This window comes from Leguminivora glycinivorella, chromosome 1 (assembly GCF_023078275.1).
Source record: "Leguminivora glycinivorella isolate SPB_JAAS2020 chromosome 1, LegGlyc_1.1, whole genome shotgun sequence".
Lineage (NCBI taxonomy): Eukaryota > Metazoa > Arthropoda > Insecta > Lepidoptera > Tortricidae > Leguminivora > Leguminivora glycinivorella.
The window spans coordinates 34502310-34527429 of NC_062971.1; the positions used below are offsets into that span (position 1 = coordinate 34502310).

The window sequence follows — 25120 nt, forward strand, 5'->3', positions numbered from 1 at the left end:
AAACTGTGGTTCAAAAGTTTTAAGCCTGTGTCGAGAGATAGCAGTATAGGCACTGTGATTACACATTTTACTTTGACAGTAACTCTTCTTCAGCTAGTAGATATTCCGTGCCACGACCGCATTATTTACCGCATGTTTGATTTGAAGAACCACTGCAATTATTACAAAGGGGGAACCTAAGGGCACAGTACAAGAAAGAGCTCTATCTACAGTATGGCCACACCCAGCAATAAACTCTGAACTAATGTAGATACTTACTACAATTTAAATACACGTGACTAACAAATTAAACAAATATCGTGACTATTATTTTGAAAAATCTTATCTCACACTGATACTTAATATTGAAACGCAGTGCCTCTACATGGACTTCATACATAGTTACTATATTCTTCTTTTCATTGACAGAAAAACAAAGTGATGCTCTCCAGCAATGTATTTAAATACAAAATGCAAATACTTTGGTTTTTTACTTATTTCAAATAAAAATACAAAATAGTTTTAGAAAAAGGTATTTGAAATACAAAATGCAAAATAGGTATCTTCAAAATACCTTTATTCAAATAAAATAATTTTTTTGACAAGCTTTTATTCTAAAGATGTGTTTAAAACACAGAATCACCAGAGAGCCCAGAAACCTGGCTCTATAGAATTAGCATGTTAAAAAGTGAAGCCAAAAATTGGCTGTCTCCATTTATAAAATTTACCTAATATTATAAAAATCTAATGAAAGAGTTATAGGGGAAGGTTGCTATCATTGGACCACTTCGCTGCTCTATATATATAGTCGGTGGCAAAGTTCCTTTTACCTTCGTGCCTCGATACCCTCGCAACGCTCAAGATTCCACTTTTTGAACCACTCGCTACGCTCGTGGTTCAATATTGAAATCTTTCCCTTGCTCAGGTATCAATATTGGCACGTCCAGTTAAACAACTACTTTGCCCCCTTGTAAAACAAATAACTATTATTTTTTCAAACTCGGTAAACGTAACAGTCAAGACGCTAGCTTTTTTGAGAAATTAATCGTATTTAATCTAAAGAACCTTCCCTTAAAGTTAACGGAATTCAAAAAAGTAAGTAAGTAAACACTTTATTGTACAAGAAAAGAATACAACACATATAATTTAAAATAAAAACAGGGTGTATAGTTTGCTAACTGGACACCACCGACTAGTCGGGGCAGAGGTAGACCAAAAAAACACGAGGCGAGATGACCTCGACGTATTTTGCAGCGGCTAGCCGAAGCAGGCGGCAAAACGTGATGGGTGGCGGAAGAAAAGAGAGGCCTTTGCAGTGGGTCACAAATATAGGCTAGGAAAAAAAATTGTTTGCTCTTGCCTGGGGGTTTTTATCTAGCACGACCACAACCCATGTCGAAACTCCAAAACCATGCAGAGTGCGTTTTTTAAAAATGTAAAAAAGTACCTACAATTTTTTTTTTCATGAATATGTACACTGTACTGTAAACACCACAATCAGAAAAGGTATCCGGGGGTGGCACATGAGGAGCCCACGACGGTCCTGGTCAGTTCCATGTCGCTAACAGGTCCGGGTCCTCCATTTCAGTAGTAGCTAGGTGCTCCGCATTCCTGTGATAATGGTGATTTAGTCAATGAACATTAATTAACAGTTATTTGTTATACTAGGGGGCAAAGTTGTATTTTAACGCCGAGTGTGGAATTGAAAAGTGAAAGGATTCTATAGTTGAACCACGAGCGAAGCGAGTGGTTCGAGAATAGAATCCTAAACTTGCGTGTTTTAAAACACGAGAAGTAAAATACATTTGCACCCGAGTGTAACACAAAACTTTTCCCCTCACTATAGCGAGGAAACTAAACGCAAAAAATGCGTTTATCACTGCTTCCAGTAGTTCCACAGGTGGTAAATCATCTTTATTACTAGATTCACCTACATTTATCAATTTTAAAGCAGTTAATTTGACTTTATTCAAGGTCAAATTTCTTTACCCACTAGTGGATAAAATGCGTTTTTACCCGCTGGTATTAAAGGACAAAACACGTGTTTCCAAGCTAGTGAGGGGAAAAATGTTTTTTCATCGCACTCTATTGCTATTTTGCACTTAATACATGCCAAGTTTCGCTTTCGCTTTCTCCCAGACCGGACTGTAGCTCCGGTTAAAAAGCCATAATATAAGTAGTTCTCGAGATATTAAGTTATGTGACAGACGGACGGACACACAAGACGGAGTGTATAGGCTTTTTCCCCGAAATCGTTAATTCCGCGTAGCAAAATTTGCATTCGCATTTTTCCCCATTTTTTTATTCTTCTATGCGCAAGTGCCACTATTCGTATATATCTTCAACGCATTAATTTCTAATCCTTTTTTTGGCTAGTCGTATTTTTATCCGTGCGTTTTATTTTCTAATGCGCATAGTTTCTATACGTATATTTTGCCTATAGAATAAGTTCTCAATTTTATTTTTTCACATGCTGCCACCATGCCATCTTCATAATCTCACCGTCACAACCGTCAAAACCACCATATATCTTTACCAGATACTAGGATAAAATCAATTCAAGTATAATTTTTATTAGTAGGGTAAATGCACCAGTGCCCATCCATGCAGCAGTGGTCAGCCACTTTTGCATATTTCAGGCTGTAATTATTAATTTTTTTGGCTGATTCAAGTCAAAATGAGATAAAATCATAGATTGATTAAACGGTAATTGTAAAATATCTCAATATTTAAAAGTGTTCAAACATTAAGCACAAACGAAATTCAAAGAGGTACTGTCTTCTGACATGAAACATTTTGTGAACGCCATTTTTATTACAATGTCAGGGTAGTTGCACCATTAGATGACCGACACCCAGAAGATGACCGAATGGGTCTAAAAATATAAGTAATTAATTTACGAATCATTTTACGCACCCGGGAGTATTTTTCTTAAACGCAGCGACTGATCGCCGAAGCTAAAATTTAAATTCCCAGGCAAATGAGCCATGCACACGTCTGTGAGCGGTCGTCGAGTTTGTTCTTCACGCTAAAATCGCATTTTGTATGCATTTCCTATTAAGGAAAGGCCTTCAAAATGTAAGCTTTTTAATTCGTAAAAATAGAATATTACATTTATTGACGCAGTTTACTTCCGTATATATTCTTGACTAATGTCTCTATTGTTAACATTATTAATAATAAGGTTGAAGTCTCCACTCCCGTGCAAATAAAAGAAACACGGCTATTTTGATAGCTCACCGCTGGGCTAGTAACTATGAACATCGCCGTGTCTCTTTTATTTACACGGGAGTGATTATCTTTTATTTGTTTTTATAGCCCGATAGCTCATAGCTTACTAGCTCGTGGTGGGACCAGTGCCTGAACCAAAAAATCATAATTTGGCTGATAACATTTTAGCAAAAATCATATGGGGTGAAATCACCAAAAGATGAACAGTTAAGCGAATTTCCTAATTTTGACAAATTTCTTTTATATGATATATATAACTCTTGTTCAACGATTTTAATTGTTTTATGTGATACCGCATTGAATTGAATTTAGAATAAACTACTTTAGAGTCTCGTGTTATAATTCAGTAATTTTATAAAAATGATTATATCTAAAAAGGGGTCAAAATTCCCAGTAGTTGAACAACGTGCCCTATCTCTGAACGGTTTGACCCAGATAGATAAACCAGGATAAAGTCAGAATAATGTGCCCAATATATGAACGATGTAAATCCAATAGACAAAAGTAGCATTTGTGGGAAACAGTTTAACTTTGCGCCTATTGTAGATGCATTGATATTAATATAAAATGGTCTTACATTATTAAAAAAACAGCACGCGTTAATTAAAAAAATATATAAATATTCTAAAAGTTAAAGCGTTCATTTTTGCAGCCACTATCTAAAACTTGAACGAATTAATTTTATTGGTTCATGTTCTGGACACAACACTAATGAATTGAACGAACTAATTTGACGCAGAATTCATTTACTGGAATCCTAAAAGAACGCAACCTAAAAGATGAACCAGAAAATTTTCCTAGTTCACATTTTGGGTACAGATTGTTTAGTTGAACAATCCCGTTTTCATACAAATTTAAATTTAAATAAATCCTTACCATATAAAAAAAGTTCTGTTTATCTTATGGTTAAAAAATCAACGAATAACAAACAATCAATTTGATGTAAAAATAGTACATCTATCTATTTTATTCAATTTTATAATACCATTTTCAAAAACGAGCCTTTGTCCAAAAGTTGACCGTCGTTCATCTTTTGGCACGAACGTACAATATTGGAACCATAACTTGACCAGCAAATATCTAAAAATATATAAGCATAAAATAAGTAAAAAAAACCTTATTATTAATAATGTTAACAATAGAGACATTAGTCAAGAATACATACGGAAGTAAACTGCGTCAATAAATGTAATATTCTATTTTTACGAATTAAAAAGCTTAAATTTTGAAGGCCTTTCCTTAATAGGAAATGCATACAAAATGCGATTTTAGCGTGAAGAACAAACTCGACGACCGCTCACAGACGTGTGCATGGCTCATTTGCCTGGGAATTTAAATTTTAGCTTCGGCGATCAGTCGCTGCGTTTAAGAAAAATACTCCCGGGTGCGCAAAATGATTCGTAAATTAATTACTTATATTTTTAGACCCATGGGTCATCTTCTGGGTGTCGGTCATCTAATGGTGCAACTACCCTGACATTGTAATAAAAATGGCGTTCACAAAATGTTTCATGTCAGAAGACAGTACCTCTTTGAATTTCGTTTGTGCTTAATGTTTGAACACTTTTAAATATTGAGGTATTTTACAATTACCGTTTAATCAATCTATGATTTTATCTCATTTTGACTTGAATCAGCCAAAAAAATTAATAATTACAGCCTGAAATATGCAAAAGTGGCTGACCACTGCTGCATGGATGGGCACTGGTGCATTTACCCTACTAATAAAAATTATACTTGAATTGATTTTATCCTAGTATCTGGTAAAGATATATGGTGGTTTTGACGGTTGTGACGGTGAGATTATGAAGATGGCATGGTGGCAGCATGTGAAAAAATAAAATTGAGAACTTATTCTATAGGCAAAATATACGTATAGAAACTATGCGCATTAGAAAATAAAACGCACGGATAAAAATACGACTAGCCAAAAAAAGGATTAGAAATTAATGCGTTGAAGATATATACGAATAGTGGCACTTGCGCATAGAAGAATAAAAAAATGGGGAAAAATGCGAATGCAAATTTTGCTACGCGGAATTAACGATTTCGGGGAAAAAGCCTATACACTCACAAGACGGACGGAACGGCACCATAAAGGTTCCTTTTGTACCTTTTTGGTACGAAACCCTAAAAAACCGCCGCTTTTGGAGTTCTGGTGAAAGGTACTTACGAATGTTGATTAAGGTACTTGCCTCCTAGTCAAATCAGCTTCCCTTTAAGAACTGTCAAAACGAATTTTAACGTTTTGCTAATATGAAATCGAATTGAGTGACGTCACGTTCAACTCATTTACTTTATATATTTCTACCTGACGAATTAAATAGAATTTGTATTTAAAAATAACTTCTATCCATGTTTTCCTTATATTTATCTGATGCTTTATTTCATGCATGGTATTAAATATTTTATTTTAAGTACAGTCAAGTTCCATGTTGTGTAGAAATGTGTATTTTTTAAAACTGCTTTCAATGTCTGGTTATTTGATGGAAATACAAATGAATACATCAATAACGTATACCTACCATTAAGGTTTAAGGAGTTCCCTCAATTCGTCATGAATCCAATATCCGACTACCTATAAGAAATCGAGTTTGACAAAATTTGAGTTAAAAACTTAATATGCTTAGCAAACAAAGATAATATCCCTTTGTGTCGTCTTTGAGAAGTTTCGTTCTGATCATCATAAGCAGTTCCACTGCACCAACCCCAAACTCAAGTAATTTTGGAGAAAATAGGCTGTGACAGACGGACAGACAGGCGCACGAGTGATCCTATGAGGGTTCCGTTTTTCCTTTTTGAGGTACGGAATCCTAAAAACCAAAGTCATAATAAGTGTCTCGTTCAAATTTGAGGAGTTCCGTTCTGATCATCATCAGCAGTTCCACTGCACCAAATGTCACTGTTCGGTACAGTCGACTATAAAGAGATGTATCCATTTTTTCACCTTATTACGATGCAATAAGCTGAAAAAGTGTATACATCTCTTTGTAGTCGACCGTACGTAAACGCATGCTGTTCTTATAATAACACAAAAACCAATATATGTATACCTGAATAAATTAAAGTTATGGTCTTTGGGAGCCTGGGGTCTGCTTTGACAATCAATCCCAAGATTTGGCGTAGGCACTAGTTTAACGAAAGCGACTTCCATCTGACCTTCCAACCCGATGGGTAATTAGGGCTTTATTAGGATTTCCCGGTTTCCTCACGATGCTGTCCTTCAGCGAAAAGCTACTGGCAAATATCAAATGACATTTCGCACATAAATTCCGAAAACCTCATTAGTGCGATCCGGGGTTCGAACCCGCGAGCTCTAACGCGACCACTGTTCTGAACGTAAATGCATACTGTTCTTATAATAATACCAAATTAAGTCACTATAAGTGTGTCGTCCAGATTTGAGGAGTTACTTTATGACCATCATCAGCAGTTCCACTGCACCAAATGTCACTGTTATGAATGTACTCGTACTTAAATTAAAGCTATTCTCATATAAATACCAAATTCATTATAAGTGTGCCGTGCAGATTTGAGGAGTTCCATTCTGATCCATTTTCATCATCATCAGTTCCATTGCACCGAGTTCCACTGTTCTGAACATAAATGCATGCTGTTCTTATAAAAATACCAAAGTCACTATGAGTGTGCCTTTCAGACTTGAGGAGTTCCGTTCTGACCATCATCAGCAGTTCCACTGCACCAAATGTCACTGTTCCGTACGTATATGCATGCTGTTCTTATAAAAACACAAAAATCACCACATGTATGCCTTCAAGATTCGAGGAGTTGCCTTGATTTCTCCAGGATCCCATCATCAGAACTGGGTTTTGATAAAAATAGGACTAATCTCAAATCTGTATACATATATACATTCAATCAAAAAAAAAAATTAAATCGGTCCAGTAACAACGGAGAAATTGACAACATAAAGAAACCGGTCAAGTGCGAGTCGGACTGGCCCACCGAGGGTTCCGTATCCGTACAAACTTACAAAAGTTAAAATAATCTCATGTATCTCATATGTACCTATAACTTTAAAGATTTGACTATAATTACCTATAGGTATCGGTGAATTCGCTAACTAATTTGCGCGACCTGTTTAGTATGTTAGTTTTTCAGGGATAATTCTTTCTTAATGTTAACTCATTTGCATAGTTTAATCTTTATTTAGAAGAGATTTTTTTACGTATAATCTCGTATTCATTTGTAGTTCGATCTGTTCGATAAAATCCGCAAGGGTGGTTAAATTGAATTTTAAATCTGATTAGTTTTTAAAACCGAAATAAATTACACATATGAAAGAAAAAGTGACCAAGGCCTCCAGTGCCTGAGGCTGGAATCGAACCAACGTACCCTGCAATCGCGGCAGATGCCTATATCCGCTCGGCCACCCAGGTCAGAGCTGCTGAGGTCGAAATTATCTCTCATATGAGTAATCTATACAAGGACTCGCAGCGCCCTCTGACCATCCCTAGAACCTTCCTTCCTTGGCAGATTTGAGGCGGCGGTTAAAAATAGTTTTATATGTACAATTTGAGCTTTTTCATATGATACCCCACTTGACGTAGTAGCTTGACATGATTTACAGTTTGCCATTAGAAGTTAAAAATGTTCATACCTGTTCCAAATTTCAAATCGATAGCAATAGTACCTAGTTCTCGAGATATTTAGAAATATGACAGACAGACAGACATACGGACAGAGTGGGACCATAAAGGTTCCTTTTGTACCTTTTTAGTACGGAACCCTAAAACCAAAAAAAATACAGACGAATTGAGAACCCCCTTCCTTGAGATTTGGAGCGGCGGTAAAGTTAAAGAAAAACATGAACCCTAATAATTATATAACCTCCTTTATTTTCGATAAAAAAAGTCTGTTAAAAAAGGGACATAACTCTTTTCAACTAATCAGTTCAGTATTTTTTTACGAATTTAAGCTTTTATTTTTATAAATTTAACCCTTAAATGCATGACCTTGACAAAGATTAATTCAAATTTGTATTTTGACATGCTGTCATTACAGTCAAAAATACATACATACATACATACAATCACGCCTGTATCCCATAAAGGGGTAGGCAGAACACATGAAACTACTAAAGCTTCAGTGCCACTCTTGGCAAATAAGGGGTTGAAAGAAAACGAAACTGTGACATTGCAGTGACAGGTTGCCAGCCTCTCGCCTCCGCCACAATTTAACCCATATCCCATAGTCGCCTTCTACGACACCCGCGGGAAGAAAGGGGGTGGTGAAATTCTTAACCCGTCACCACACAGGCAGTCAAAAATAGATGATGCATATATACATCGCTGTACATTAAAGGGTTAAGTCGTTTTTCCTCTATTGTTGGCATTGTAGATACACAGATATTTTCAATTTTGTTAAACTTATTACCTGGCTCTCAGATTCTCCGCTCATTGTAGCTGCTTCCGTGAACGTCGGCGATTCTTGACGTTTGGGTTCCGACGCGCCGTCATCATTAAATCTGCAATAATAATGACCACGAATAAATCAGAAGTTTCCAACCATTGGCGTGTGCAAAGGGCTTGGCACTAATAGTTATTTGTTATACAAGGGGGCAAAGTTGTATTTTAACGCCGAATGTGGAATTGAAAAACTAGCAATTGAAAGGATACCTGCGTTTCACGATAAAATATCAAGATCCAACACCATGACAGCTCCTCGAAACAATCACTAGTCCTTGTTCCAGGAAGCCCAGGAGATCCGAAAATTGGTCCTGGACAAATCGGCCTTGGTCCGATGAAGAATCACTGTAACATAAAAAATAAATGTGTTAATTTACAAGAGAAAATGCTTGAGTTGCTAAAAAATCCCTCAACTCTTCATGGATTCCAACATCAGAACAGCGCAGGTTTCGACATGTCACAAAAGAACGCCACCTCAATAAGTCATAGTAGGCAACAGAACCCTAGGCATTACGGGGCCCGAATAGAAGGGGCAAACTAAGAAAGAGGTAGCGCAATATCATTTTTAAATTTGTTTTAGAATAACGTCACTTTTATTCGAAAACTTTTTTACAAACCTATTTAAGTGTAGAGAAAAAAGTGTTGTACCGAACCGAACTTATCCAACGACTATAAGGTAACGGGCCCAATCATGGACAGTTTAAGATGAAATTTTGCCTATTTTCGATATTTCACTGAAACATGTAAAAATTCTACCGCTAAACGTGTTAAAACTTGAATGTCTTATCTTTCTTTTACATTTCCAGCGCATTGCAGAATAGATACTCCTATTAGTTTCTTCATAATTAACAAATTAAAACAAGGTGCTTTTTCTCCAATCATGGACGGCAGTTCTCCAGTAATGGATCCCCCATTATGAACGGTGAAATAAGTTTAAAAATTTACATTTAAAGCAAACTAATACTCAATGAGACAATTTTATATACCCCAAATAAAATGAGTTTGGGTTATTTTAAGGTGGCTCGCCTAGGTTACCCGAAGCTCAGGCTGCGTTAGATGGCGTTAATTTGCAAATTACCGGTCTTATTTTTTTTGTGGAGTCGTACAGGCATTTATATACTTTCAATTATGCTTCGCGAACATTTAATATTAAAATTGACGTATTACAACATACATTCAACTTCTCATTGTAACGTTAATCCCCTTAATGTATATAAATTTACTATTTTACACTATTTTTAAGTACCACTCACACATACAAACAGTGTTTTTGTATTCCTTCTAGTCGATAATTTCACGCGGCGACAGCTTGTTTAAATAGCCTTGCGGTAAATACGTGTTATCGCATGATTTGCATGGAACTACTGGGTTCGAATCCAGGACTTTTTCTCTTTTTTTTTTTTTAATACTACGTCGGTGGCAAACAAGCATACGGTCCGCCTGATGGAAAGCGGTCACCGTAACCTATGGACGCCTGCAACTCAAAGAGTGTCGCATGCGCGTTGCCGCCCCATTAGAAACTTGTACACTCCCCTTTGCTGTGTGTGCACAGCAAAAAGGAGTGTACAAGTTCAAAGGAGGGTTTGGGTTGCCGACGACTCAAAGGACAATAGACGGAACAAATTAGTTCCGTAAGTCCTCCCGTCGTCAGCACCCCGCACCCTCGTTGAGCTCTGGCAGCCTTACTCACCGGCAGGAACACAACACTATGAGACACTATTTTTTGTTTTATTATTATACATAAATGTATATGTACTCGTACAGTAGTTACTGAGCGTTTTCCACAAAAAAGATTAAAAACCTATTCTCTTACATGGTAATAATTTTTGGGTTCGTCGAACTCAGAATTTCTAACATAATTATCCTAATCTGATATTTTAAAAAATTCCAAAAAGTATAGATAAATTTTAGTTTCTAAAGTACGATTCGAATGATTTTTTTGGAGGAGTAATTTCGAGAATATATTAGATTTAGCGAGGGTATTAAAAGTTGTGTTTTATATCTAAACTTAATAATTAGAAAATCAAAATGACAATAAAAAAATCAATATGTTCTCTAAGATAAAATTGATACCTTCGGCTCTCCATTCTTGCTCGGTCAATAAAAAATACGAAATTTATATCCAAAAAAAATACAAAAAGTTTATAGAATCCCGGGATTCGAACGCAGTTTCACGGCGTGACAGGCGACTATTCACCAACGACGCCATTACATAACACGCTGTTACCGACGAAATTAGGCTATACGTATATAATTATTTAAATATAAATAATAATGTCAAATCCATACTAAAATTACAAATAAGAATGGGTGTGTGTCTGTTTGTTTGTCCGTCTTTCACGGCCAAACGAAGCGACGGATTGACATGTTTTTTAAGTGGAGATAGTTGAAGGGATGGAGAGTGACATATGCTACTTTTGTCTCTTTCTAACGCAAGCGAAGCCGCCGAAAGCTAGTACAGCACGGGTAGCATGGTCGCGCGATAGACTATAAAATATCAGGCCGTCCCTGTCGCACTATTAGTAAGTGCGATTATAGGGGCGGCCTGGACCAGATTATATTGATGATAATTATTATTTGTAACCATTTAGTTAATATTGTCTTCAGTTACCGCGATAGTTACTCATGAAATAAAAACTATGAAAACGGATTAAATCGTGTATAATGAATTTACAATTCATCCCGACGTTTCGAACACTACAGCGTTCGTGGTCTCTGAGCTCAACGGGTGACTGAGGAAAAATTACAATGTGCGAAAGCTACCCACATACCTACATACATATTCATATATATAACTATTTAGTTGTTGAAGAAAAACATTCACACAACAATAACATAGGTCAACTAGCTCAGTAAATGTAAGGAAGTCAGCACATTACTAATACTATGCCCACACTATGACCTATGTACCTGACCTGACGTGTAATATTTTATTTTATCAACAAAGGCACAATAAAGATTGTATTGTATTTTTGTATGAAAATAAAAAATAGGAAAGAAATATAGTAGAGTCTTTTTTAATAGAATATATTTATTCTATTAAACAATATAAAAAAACTTAATAAATCCAAAAAAAAGTTCAAATGATTAAAAAAGACTCCGGAATGGAACTCGAGATCTTCTGCTTCATAGTCAATGCGTTTGACCGAGACGCCATTTCGATTTACACTAGCAGTGTCGAAATACACGATATGTATCTTTATTGACAAAATGCATCATTATTTCTGAGTCTGCTTGAGTTAAGTAAACCAATATCTTTGAATAATTACTTGTCAAGAGCCAAGTGTCACTGATGACAATGTCAACTAAAAATGCGCGAAATATGACGGCTCTGTGTCTGTACACAAAATTTGGCACGCACATTTTCGTAAAATTAATAAAAAATTCACATGGATTTTTCCATGATTTCTGTATGAAACAATGTATTTCGTTCAATACTGCGACGATGGATAATGTATAGTAGATGTATGCGCATATTTTTATTTAGTTGTAGTGTGCGGTGACTAAATAAATGGTAGATGTTTTTTGTATGGAAAGCGAGCCACCTTAACATAGGATTGTTTCTTGTAAATTTTGGTTTTTGTAAATTGATCCTTGTCCACGGAACGGAGGTACGCAGTTTTCCGGGTCCAGTTATGGACACTCGCAAAATAACACAATTTCTTTTCCCCTCACTAGCTCGGAAACACGTATTTTGTCCTTTAATACCAGCGAGTAAAAACGCATTTTATCCACTAGTGGGTAAAGTAATTTGACCTTGAATAAAGTCAAATTAACTGGTTTAAAATTTATTAAAGTAGGTGAATCTAGTAATAAAGATGATTTACCACCTGTGGAACTACTGGAAGCAGTGATAAACGCATTTTTTGCGTTGTAGTTTCCTCGCTACAGTGAGGGGAAAAGTTTTGTGTTACACTCGGGTGCAAATGTATTTTACTTCTCGTGTGTTAAAAAACTCGCAAGTTCAGGATTCTATTCTCGAACCACTCGCTTCACTCGTGGTTCAACTATAGAATCCTTTCACTTGCTCGTTTTTCAATTCCACACTCGGCGTTAAAATACAACTTTGCCCCCTTGTATAACAAATAACTATTATATCTTTGGAGTAACAAACTAGTATGTTTTATACCTTATCTCATGGTTAATACAGTAAGTAAAACTCATTCAAGTTTACACCGAGTATTATTTTTTTTATTAATTTATACATGAACTCTACTCTCTTAGCAACCTTATTTAATGAGAATTGTTACTAATATTTTTTTTTTTAGTAAACTGATGACTTTTATCTAGCCGCCAAATCCTTCAGAAATAACCGAATTAAATGAAACGTCAAAATTAAGCAGCTCTATTACTCTTGTTTATGGTACAATGCCGTCAATTTTTAGGAACTAATTTCAAATTACTATTTTTAAGGATTTGTCCATAATGGTATCACCGTCCATTATAGGGTATTTTACATTATACCAAGAACCATTTAATACAGGACCAGCAGAGTCCATACTAAATACCGTACCCCATTGGCAGCCGTCAATCTATGTCGCTAGATGTCACTAAGAGTGTCATTTGAATAAAAATGTCGTTATTTAAAAAAAAATACGCACGCGGTAGTTCAACGGCATTACAAATGATACAGTAAAAAGTATATAGATGACGCTAGGGGCCCGTGTCATGTTTCAGTCCCTGTTTACAACGCACGCAAGCCATCGGCATCGTTCTTATTTTGATTTTACCATACTGTCAAATTTTCTATCTCTTTCATTTTGAGCGTGACGTCAATGATTAGTAATATTACTTTCAATATATTTCAAACTTATATTTTAAATGAGGCCATTTCGAATAGTGTTTATGATTATGATAGATATCATGTTGACAATCAATCTCCGTCTCGCTCGCACCAATCCTATATTTGTACGAGTGCGACCGAAACAGTTGAGTATTATTTGAAGATTTTTGAATGTGCAAAATCCATGAAGAATAGAGATAAAGGAGCAACCTCTTTAAGTATCAGAAGTGCACATATAAAAGAAAAGATAGGTGGCGCTGCAATCGCAGGTGCATAAGGGTTTGACAATCTCTTTGCCTTCTCGGTAGTGAGTGACCCCGCCTACGGAGCAAGAGGTCCCTGGTTCAAATCCTGGTGAGACCTTTATTATTTTTTTCTACTAATATTTTTTTTGAATTATTTTATTTTTTTAATGTCCAAAAATATTTTTTTGTTTTGTTACAACTTTTTTAAATTTCATTTGCAAGACTTACAACATTACCGAAGAATCCTAAGATGGGGCAAACAATGTAAAAGGGCTTAAGTTAACATTTGTATAAATAAAACAATAAATAAACACAAATAAAATACACAAAAAGAAAATTAATGTATAAAAAAAAACAAAAAGCAGAAAGATCGCTGTCAGAATCGAACCCGAGAACATCTGCGTACGAAGCCAGCGCACTACCACGGGACTACGTCTTGACTTGCTCAGTCTGACGAAATTAGCCTAGAGAAAATAACGTCTAATGTCATCTCACATCGCTGATCATTGAGCGAGACATGCGCTCCAAGCGGAGATATTTGTAACTGCAATTATAAAGGCTCAGCCGGTCATTTTTGCGACTGTTCTACTTCGACAGACTTTCCTACTTATCTCTAGTCTCCCTGGCAAAATCTTATTGGTAGTTGTCACAAAAACCTACTTTTTCCATAAAGCCTGGCTTCCACATATGCGGAATCGAGCGGCGTCGAGTCGAGTTTTTATCTTATACATTTGAATGCTATTCGACGCATCATTAGAAATGCAAAATTACGAAAGTATAGCTATTAGTAGCTATAAGTAAACTACGTAATAATTTATGGCAGAAGGTCCTTTAAGTATTAGGGACTGAATAAATTAACCGACTTGGTATTACAGGGATCTCAACTCTTTTTACGCCAGAAGAACTGTGTTGAAGGACCAGCGAGTACGTAGTTCCTGACGAACTATTGTAATATAAAATAAAATAAAACGGAAAAATAAAATTATGGTAATTGATGCGTGCCGAACTTACTGCTGTTGTTTTCTCGACAGTTCAGCGGGCGGCCACCCTTTCGAATATTTACTTGGTTCACTCTTTCTTGTGTACACTCGCGAATCGTTATTTATTTAATTAATAATTATAACTTTATTCGTCGTTGCGGATATTTTTTCACATTGACATCGAATGTCTTTTAGTTTAGCAGATTGACGTATTTTCTTATATTTTTTAAGAAGGTCGGCAAAAAGGCGGGTGACATGACAAATAAAAATGAGGTTGAACCTATCATAAGGAAGAGCGAACGGGATGGTCGATATAAATGATAATGATTGAAAAGGGCGCGAACAAACTGAGTTGCGAAGACTTGGTGTTTTTACAAGTTTTGTTTTTGATGGGATACATCAGCGATTGTTAATATACCTAGATGTCTAAAGAGCTCTCAAAAATGACCCCACGAATATTGTGCCACGGTAGGCGGGGCCTCAAAATTGTGCCACGGAGCTTGTCAGTGCGCTAATGGCGGCCAGTCGGAACAGTCGTAGTACGGCATATTTAGAATATATGTTTACAAAAAGAAAATGCCGTACTGTTTTGTAATATCATGTGCTAGTCGTTCCAACAAATACGTAGAAAAATATGGGATTAAGTTTCATGTGTAATTTGGCGAGGATCATAATTATTTCGATTTATTTTGTACGAACTACTTTCGTATGGGGATGATGTTATGCAATATTTTTAATAGCCATAATTGATATTTAAAAACTTTCATTTTTGTATAATTTTATTAATATCGTGCGATCATGTTTGACTGCCTGCTGTGCGGCCGACATAGACCAGTAAACTTGTTTAAACACGCGTACGTGTCAGTGGCATAGGAGTTCGATTATTTTGATCACAGACCTTGTGTCACCGGCATAGTGGTTTAAATGGCCAATCTGAACACATTCGTGGACACGTATGGTAGTATGGTATAGCATACGCGTAGTCATTTGTTTCCTTTGGTCTATGACAGATGACGTCACCAAGCGTCCTTAAACGTGTTAATTTAGAAGCTTGTAGAATAGAAATAGACGTGACCTATGGTCCGGTGTCAGTAAGGCGTATTATGATCTTGGAACCACTTTTCGGCTGGCATTTTGTTTGAAAGAAGTGTTCTATGTTATTATCTTTCGGTGGCGACATCTAAGTAATTACATATTTAAGGGCCGGTTTTTCAGTCGCCAGATAAATATATCTACCAGATAAAGTTATCACTATCCTTTTCATCACACGTATAAATTACAGTGAAAGCTGACATTTATCTGACCTGTACTGTACTAAAAACCAGCCCTGAAAAGGTAAAATTTATAAAATGAAAGCCTACGTTTAACACCTGTTAACAATAGATGGCAACTGACAACAATCTGAACGTGACTGTACAGATACGGCCTAAAGACGATGGTCAACTCAGCGGAAAAGTCGCTTGCAGCGAAGTTGAGCACCATCTATGCGTTCTTTGTATAATTATGCTATTATTCCTATACACGAACCTTACTGGTATATTTAGCTGTCACTAGATGGCGTTGGCGTCATTGAATACAGAAAAATACATCTTTGTGTTGATTGCAATCTTTCATTTGCTAATTTCGCTTCCATCCTAATTATTTCAAAGACACTTTAACCGGTTTTTGAAGTATTGAGTTTTTTCTTAGCCACATTTTTCTTTTCATTTCTATCAGGATCAGTCTGAGAATAAGCTCAAATTGGTGTCACGGAGTGCCATTTCAAGCCAAGACGCTAAAAAACACAAAATCACGTCATTGTCATGGCTGGGATTTGAACCCGGGACTTAGGAGCGCCCGACTCGTTTGCGCCTTGCAGTCTCGCCACTGGGCCATAGCATCATTAACGAAGCCGGCGAAATTTACTACCACTTAAAGATCATTCGATAAACATGCCAATGGAATAGGAACCTTATCCGAATGCAACAACCCCCAAATTGACGCATGCCTCATTACTGTAAATTGGCAATACGTTTAATTTTACCAGTATTCCGTTTAGTATTAAAACGTTAAGAGGGTAGATTTAAATTCTATTCACACCATACAAAATTATTTTTCTATCAGACTTTTTCGTTGTTCGTCCTTCGTTGCCGCTTACGTCCGAATTAATTGCGTTTTGAGTTATATTAGGTATACTCATATTATAATAACGATGAGTTCTTATTCCAACATCGACATGATAATGAGATCGCAAATAATTGCCTTGCACAAAGAAGGATTTAATAAATCAGAGATAGCAAGAGAAATGGGTGTAAACGTAAGTAACTTTTTAATTTTCACTTTTCCTTACAATACATGAGTTATATGGCATTTCTTTGTTTTATACTTTTCTTATTTTTATTATGAAACAGGAAACCTTTTACCTACTTAACATTTTGCGAAATAATAACATATTTCTTTTTATTTTAGACCATTTCCTTTAATTAATGTATAAATGCAAAATTAGTATTCGCCATTTTATATTGTTGTTTTGCTAAAACATTTGAGTTTAGTGAAATCAACTCGAGCTAACTAGACATTATTATGTGATGATAATAAGTATGAATATTGTTACATTGTTTCAGCGTAAAACTGTTAGCCTGTGGGTTGACAGGTATCAAGGGGAAGGATCTCTGTTGCATCGGCCTAAATCAGGTAGACCATGCCTAATAAACACTGAGCAACGTCAGCTAATGGTGCAGGAGTATGAGCAAGATGGCTTCAGGCCCACAAGGCATTACGCAGGATTGTTTGGCACGAGTGCGCGCACTGTTCGGCGTGCGCTTCATAAAGAGGGTCTCCATCATCGCAGACATGCCGTCAAACCTTTGTTGACTGCTGCACATAAAACTGCTAGGTTACAGTTTGCTCGAAAACATCTAGACGACGACTGGACTAACGTTATTTTTACAGGTTAATAATTTACCTACTATTTAGTGTTTTTTATTACGTCTGTGTTTGTTTATTTCTCCATTTTATGGTAAAATCAAATTAAACTGGTAAAGGCTCTTTTAATTCTTCTAATACAGATAGGTAGCAAAATTTCATTTTATCCACAAGAGTGTAAAGTAAAGTAATTTCATACAATTTTTAACTTGATATCCTAAACTGGCTGGTAGAATTTAACTACCTATGATATTGAATCACACATATTGAATACTGAAATAAATTTATTTCATTTTGTTTCATGTTTTACAGTTAGGATTTTGTTTGGGTTGGTAAAAATTTGTGTGTTTCTTTTGGTTGAAAAGTTTGTTTAACCTTCGTGCGTTGAAACCCTCGCAACGCTCAAGATCCCACTTTTGAACCACACGCTACGCTCGTGGTTCGCGGTTGGAATCTGTCGCTTGTTCAAGTATAAATATTGGCACGTGCGGTTAAACAACAACTTTGCCCCCTTGTAAATCAAATGACTGTTTTACAGATGAGAAGACATTTAAATCGAGCCAACACGGACGGTTGAATTTGTGGCGTCGAAACAATACGCGGTATGACAATGAGCATGTCGTGCCCAATATGGAGTCAGGTCGCATCACCGTGAACATGTGGGGTTGGATGACTGCAGCCGGTCCGGGAGAACTAGTCAGGATACCTAGCCGCGCAAATAGTGACAATTACGTGGACGTGTTGGAAAATACGATGTTACCTACAGTTCGAAACGTGTATCCTGAGACTGAATTGCCGGTATTGTCGTTTGTGCAAGATAATTGCCCGATACATTGTTCGCGTACTGTAAAGGAGTGGTTTGGTCAACACAAAAATGACATCAAGGACATTCCCTGGCCTGCAAGGTCACCCGATTTAAACCCAATAGAAAATTTATGGGGTGTCATTGTCCAACGATGGGACAATCAAAACGAAAGAACACCGGCAGCATTGGAAGCACATTGTTTAAAAATTTGGGACAATATTCGCGGTACCGATTTGTGTCAAAACCTAGTTACGTCAATGAGATCCCGTTTACAGGCAGTTATTAATAACGAGGGAGGTTACACAAAGTATTAGTGTATCATCTTATAAGTAGTGTTTAGTGAATTCCGTGTTTAGTGATCAATAACAATAAAAAAAAAATATTTTGTGGATAATACCTAATGTAATTAAAGTGTCATTTTATCAAAATCTTAACTAAGTAAGTATGTCACGACAGTAGAATTCAAATTTATACAGTGTGGAAAAACTACCCAGTTTTGTTCGTTTTCTAAAATAAAATAATATTTTTATTAGGTAAACTGACTTTATCTACTTATATGAGCGCATTCCATCCAAGGCCACTCTGTATAAATTGTTATCTACGCTACAGCATAGTTTTTTTTTATTTCTCTATTTAACCTGCAGTGAAGTTATGTCGTTATGATTATAGATAAGCAAATACTTTACTTAATCAGGTCAGTAATATAACATTTTCGAGGTTTCAGCTGGCAAATACGTAAGATATATAGAAGATCGGATTCTCGATTTATCATATAATTATAACTTGTTTTAATTTCAAAGCATTTTTTTGTATTTTTCAATAATACAAATAATCTTTTTTTTTTACATCACCATCAACTCTGTTTGTTCCCTGCTATAAGGGAGAAAGTCACAATTTTCTAATGTGGCTTTCCATAATTCCAATAATTTGTTTAGTTCTGTTGACGTCAACAGTGCACATGGTAGTAAATATATTTTCACCTTGGGCTTTTGAATCTTTCACTACGCTCAGGCAAATACCTTCGTAGTAAATATTTAAAATTGCTTCTTTTATTAATCAATATTTTGTTATAATACTTTGTTACATAGCAGTCCGATCTTCTATTTTAATACCTATTATTTTTATTGTGGTGAAGCTTCAATCCTTTTCCGTTTTGCGGAAATGCTACTTAAGCTTTAATCTCAATAAAATGTTAGGTGCTTGCCATTTTGAAGAACTAAATAACAGCCCTATTATAGATAGTTGATGGCATAATTTTGCTAATCAAATAAACTGATTTCTTCAATTGATTGTCAGCATGTGTAATACACAGAGACTAGCAAGGTAAACATACTATATTGTTAAGTTAGATTCCTTCTGTCGGTTTAAAAATATTCAACTAGTAAAATATTTATAGATGTAATGTAATAATATAAATATGCCATTAAGTATAATTAAAATGACTTCTAAATAAAGGATTAATAATAATAAGATTAATAAATGGTTTAATGTTTATGAATTCCTAAGGAGAATCCAAAATACGAGTACACCCAATAAGTAAGTATTTAATAACTGTGAAAGTGATTTTATTTACCTAATTCTTGGTTATTTTTATCACTAGTACCGTATAATGAATTAATGATAAACAGTGTTGACATGGCTAATAATCGAAACACGATTACGACAAAAATTTAACTATTATTTATAAATGTAAAAGCAAAATACCTATTTGATATAATAGGTAATAGTAAGAACGGTAATAGTCACATTTCGGCGCATTTAATTGCGTTATTTCAAATTAGTTCTAATCAAAAGGCACATCAAACGATGGTCTATTGCTAAAACTCGAAGTATTTAAGAAACCCATTGTGCCTGTTATCGGCTTTTGATAAGGCACTTTTCTAACTTAATAATACGATACTACTCTCCTGGCCGATTTCGACCACGGCGACTGTTTCAATCTCTATTTCGTTGGTGCGAACCCACAAATACCCGTGCACATGACGGGCACCAAATAATATGTATTGTATAACTTAGTAAATTATCATTGTTTCCAACCGGCACAACGAACTTTGCTTGACCAGTTTTACCGCTGCAATTATCAATATTATCATGCATTTTTTACTAAAGGTTAGGTTAGGTAATTGTGAAGAATATTTTTATCAGTATGATGTTTGTTTCGAGAATTTAGTGACGCCGATAATTGGTATAAATGGCTTAAGTCTCAATGAGTCAATGGCACTTAAGACTATTATAAGTGAGCAAGTGGTCGCAGACCCACTAAGTCATAAAAGTTGCTACACTGGTTGATAAGTACTACGTAAGACCACAGATTATAACAGCTCTTGCTATAAGATATTACAGATAACTTCTAATGGTATATAACTATTATTATTTGGGTAAATAATATTACGTTATATATGTACTCCATTTATATTATTATTCAGAAACGAAAATTTGATTTTTAATTCGTTAAATAAGTCCGTTTGGCCAGCAACGCCATCTAGGTAAATATTTGAACACCTTATTCAATCCGACCGCAGGCACGTGCATGCGATAATCGACCTAGTGGTTTCCATGCTGCTATGGTCGCGAGTGTACATTGTTATACAGATATAAATTGAATTTATCTAGGCATAAAAATACTTATTATAGCGGAATACGTGTACGACATAATTATTATTTTCATATGAAGGATGTTACTTCATAACAACAATTTAATTATGTAGTTATATTTTAATATGCATAAAATTAAAATTATTTCTGCTTGGTTCTTTAATGTATGACATAAACCCATCCCTTTTTGTGTCAAATTTTAGTCAAATATGAACCGCGAATTCTTAGCTGCCAGTACGTACAGCAAGAAGGTTTTTAGCCGAATAAAATCGCTGATTTGTAAGTTAGTGACATTATATGCATTTCAGCTACACTTATCTGTGTGCATTAGTATAAATAAAAGAGATGACTATTGTTTTGTTTACCAGTTTTGATTACAGGGCCTGTAAACGTATTGTCTTGTGTAAATGTAGGCGTAATTGTGTATGTGTGCTAAACGGTGCCAAGAATTTGAACGGTAATGTTCTTAAAAGCGGCTTCCATGTTTATCTTACTTCGTTGGGATACATACATAACACTAACAAAGTATCTATTGTCTTAGTCCGTTTTTATCCGATCCGATATCGGATGTCGGAAGGATTTAAATGGAAAAACCGGCCAAGAGCGTGTCGGGCCACGCTCAGTGTAGGGTTCCGTAGTTTTCCGTATTTTTCTCAAAAACTACTGAACCTATCAAGTTCAAAATAATTTTCCTAGAAAGTCCTTATAAAGTTCTACTTTTGTGATTTTTTTCATATTTTTTAAACTTATGGTTCAAAAGTTAGAGGGGGACGCACATTTTTTTCCTTTAGGAGCGATTATTTCCGAAAATATTAACATTATCAAAAAATGATCTTTGTAAACCCTTATTCATTTTTAAATACCTGCCCAACAATATATCACACGTTAGGGTTGGAATGAAAAAATATATCAACCCCCACTTTACATGTAGGGGGGGCAAACTAATAAAATATTTTTTTTCCATTTTTTATTTTTTCACTTTGCTGGCGTGATTGATAATATTGATATACATATTGGTACCAAATTTCAGCTTTCTAGTGCTATAACGGTTACTGAGATTATCCGCGGACGGACGGACGGACCGACGGACAGAAAGACATGGCGAAACTATAAGGGTTCCTAGTTGACTACGGAACCCTAAAAACAAGTAAAAATATAGGTGAAATTATGTTTTTTTCAACTCCCGGGTTGCAAAACAATGCCATCTAGTTTTGAACCAAAAATTGAGCTTTTTTCAGGGGTAAGCTTTTTTGTATGGGCTATGTCAGTCCAGTATTAAATGGTTCTTGATTATACTAATATAATATAGCAATACCCATGACGAATTTGTGTCAAATGTCAGATTCCAAATTGAACATTAATTTTGAAATCAGCAGCCCCGAAACCTAATTTACGACACTCCCATGACGACACAAAAGTTAGGAAAAAATGGGTTCTGTAATGAAATGAATGATAATTATACTAATGGTGAAGATGTGAACTTAAAATATAGCTTTTTTGGCTCACCTTAACTATAAACTGAAATAGACCTACCATAACTACTTACATAATTTGCTAACTGCCGTACAAGCGCTTGACGAGCAGCTCGACCCAGCTGCAGCTCTTTGTTTAGCCAACACCTGTCAGGAGCCATTGCCAAATAAATATCAGCATTCTGCTGACGGGCGTCAAACTCCGCCGCTAATCTCTGCTCCTGCTGCTGCTCCTGTTCTTCGTGTCGGTTCAGCGGAGGCAGTTCACAATTCGCTTTGTTAGCTATATTGTCAAGCACACAACACGTGTTAACGATCTTAGCTGCCTCTGCTGGCTTGTAGTGCAGTTTCTCCATTGGCGACAAACACTGCCAACTGATTTTTAGTCGCCCAAAACACCGCTCTATACAGTTGCGGGCTCGAACTTGTAAAGCTTCTGGAGATCCTACAGGTGCATCCAAAAGTCAGTGCATCCATCAGTAGTGTTTGCCTCTGTGGGTAAGCTGAATCACCTGAAAGAATATAAAAATGTATGGCTGTGATATATTGAAATATACAATTATGCTACGAGATAAAGTGTTTTGTCTAACAGTTCTTACTTAGAGTGATATTTAAATTGACTAAACAATAAATCACACGTGCACGGAAGAAGATATTACACAGAAAATACTATATTTCTTTTAGACATTTGTCAAATTTATGTCACGTTAGCTTTTTTTTAAATATAAAATTATCATATCTACGTTTTCATGATGGGTCTACACCGACGCAAATGCACGTCATTCTTGTTTATTTTAATAATGCCAACGCCATCTTGCGACGAGTAGAGGAACCAAGTTGTGCCGAAAAAACTTGCAATTTACTCTTTGGTACGACAAAATCCCCGTCTAATTGTCATAAACCAAACATGGCGGCCATACCCATCGACAAAAAAGTCTATATACTGTGCCATTCAGGAGAACGCATGCCTTGGTTCGTATTGTCAGGCCATGAGAGATTAAATTCGTGTAAAATTACGCAATTCATATCTTTGTAATGATATGATGATTCGAATTGCAATCTCATTCTGTCACTTTGACACAAGAGTAAAATCAAAGTAGAATCAATACTAGAGTCGTGACACGTTAGCAAAATGCAGACCAAAAGTACGTACCAAAAGTATTGCCAGTATTACAAGTTTGACCCAAAAAAGGGAATTTAATCGTTTGCCGTGCTTAGGATTTCTACAAATAGGTGGTATTTGTGAATATTTTATCTTTTTGTTAGAAAGGCTCGGACGTATCGCGAAGTTTTGAGTCAAAGAGATTAATCAACTAACATATTTTTAAGCAATATTTTTTTTAAATATTTTTTGGTGTAGCTGGCACGACGACGACCGTCTATTAGCAAAAAAACATTTTACTTCAAGTAACAGTGAAAATGGAGATACGAGGTTGTAACTAAACCTCCGCTCACCTTACTTATTTACTTACTTGACTAACCAACAGTATAGCTAACCCCCCTTTAAATATACCCCATAAATTTGGCCTTCGTCATCGTCTAGTGCGAGTATGTAGAACCCTTCGATGTGAACCGCGATAACCCAGATCCTTTAATGAGTAACGACTATATTTTGAACTCTAGTTATTTTTTTAGTTTGTAAATATAAATAACCTGTTGTTAGAATATACTATAAATTGAAACGTTACAGAAAATAGGAAGTTATAATAAGAATAATGATGTAATGTAAATATTTTGGGTTTTTGAACTAGTTTATTGCAGCACTTGTGATATGAATATTTAAAATATTTTTGTAATCATCCGCTACGCCTTATTAATGGTCCCGGCTTGGGCAAGGGCTTGCGATACGGTATGGGACCCCTGACCTGATCAAACCACTTTATCAGGATCCTAAGCAAGTAAGCCTGAAAGGCTATCTATCTATGAACTAACCCCCCTTTTGTTTTGTTTCTTTTTCCCTAGCTAAACCCCCCTTCCCCAATACTGCTAATAGACCATAACTTCTCGATCTTTCTAATGTTTCAACGAAACACCGAGTAGTCGCTAACTTTTATGAGAACTAAGTAAGTCTACTAACTTTTTTAAGCTTTTGACTTTCCATCAGTGGACGGCGCTCGCATGCCACTGGACCCTATAACAAACAATCCTTTTATTCCAAAGACAGTTTGTTTCCCTAGCCAATTTGATAGAATTTACCTTGAATAACCAGTTAGCAACACTTAGCGTTCCGCAGCTACACCGAGAGATCAGAAATTGCTACCACAATTATTAATTACACTCAGATAAATTAAGTATTAAAAGATTTTATGAATTACCAGTTTACCACATATTTTAAGATAGTAAACACCACATTTAAAGTCCATTTAATCCATAGAAATACACACCTATCAATTATACTTCAAGACCAATCGTAAAACAACCCTAATTTCATAGAAATAGTGCGTGACGTTACCCTAATCCTATCTATTTCCCTACTCTAGCATATCTGAACCACAGATCATCACTTACCATAGATCTTGAGTTCAGAATATGCACAAGTGTATCCCTACTAGAACTGTACAGTTCAGCCAGCGAAGCTGAGATAGGCAACCTATAGGCTTGTGTTCTGATCCCCCCCTCTGCGTCCGCAGACTAGGTAGCAGAGAGTAGACCGCCCTATCTGTGTATATATCCAGTATTCTAGGACACACTAACACC

At 35.9% G+C, this 25120-nt stretch overlaps 1 protein-coding gene and 1 long non-coding RNA gene across 5 annotated transcripts in view; one reads left to right on the forward strand and one right to left on the reverse strand.

Moving 5' to 3' along the window:
- The window catches only part of LOC125226074, a 50044-nt gene that overhangs the window by 22214 nt on the left and 2710 nt on the right, over nucleotides 1–25120 (forward strand). The gene's annotated exons all lie outside the window — the stretch shown is intronic.
- On the reverse strand, nucleotides 882–23563 carry LOC125226110. The gene is made up of 4 exons (XR_007177047.1): nucleotides 22498–23563; nucleotides 8850–8984; nucleotides 8608–8698; nucleotides 882–1590 (listed from the first exon to the last, which is right to left on the reverse strand). It is a non-coding gene; the product is annotated as an uncharacterized LOC125226110 (long non-coding RNA).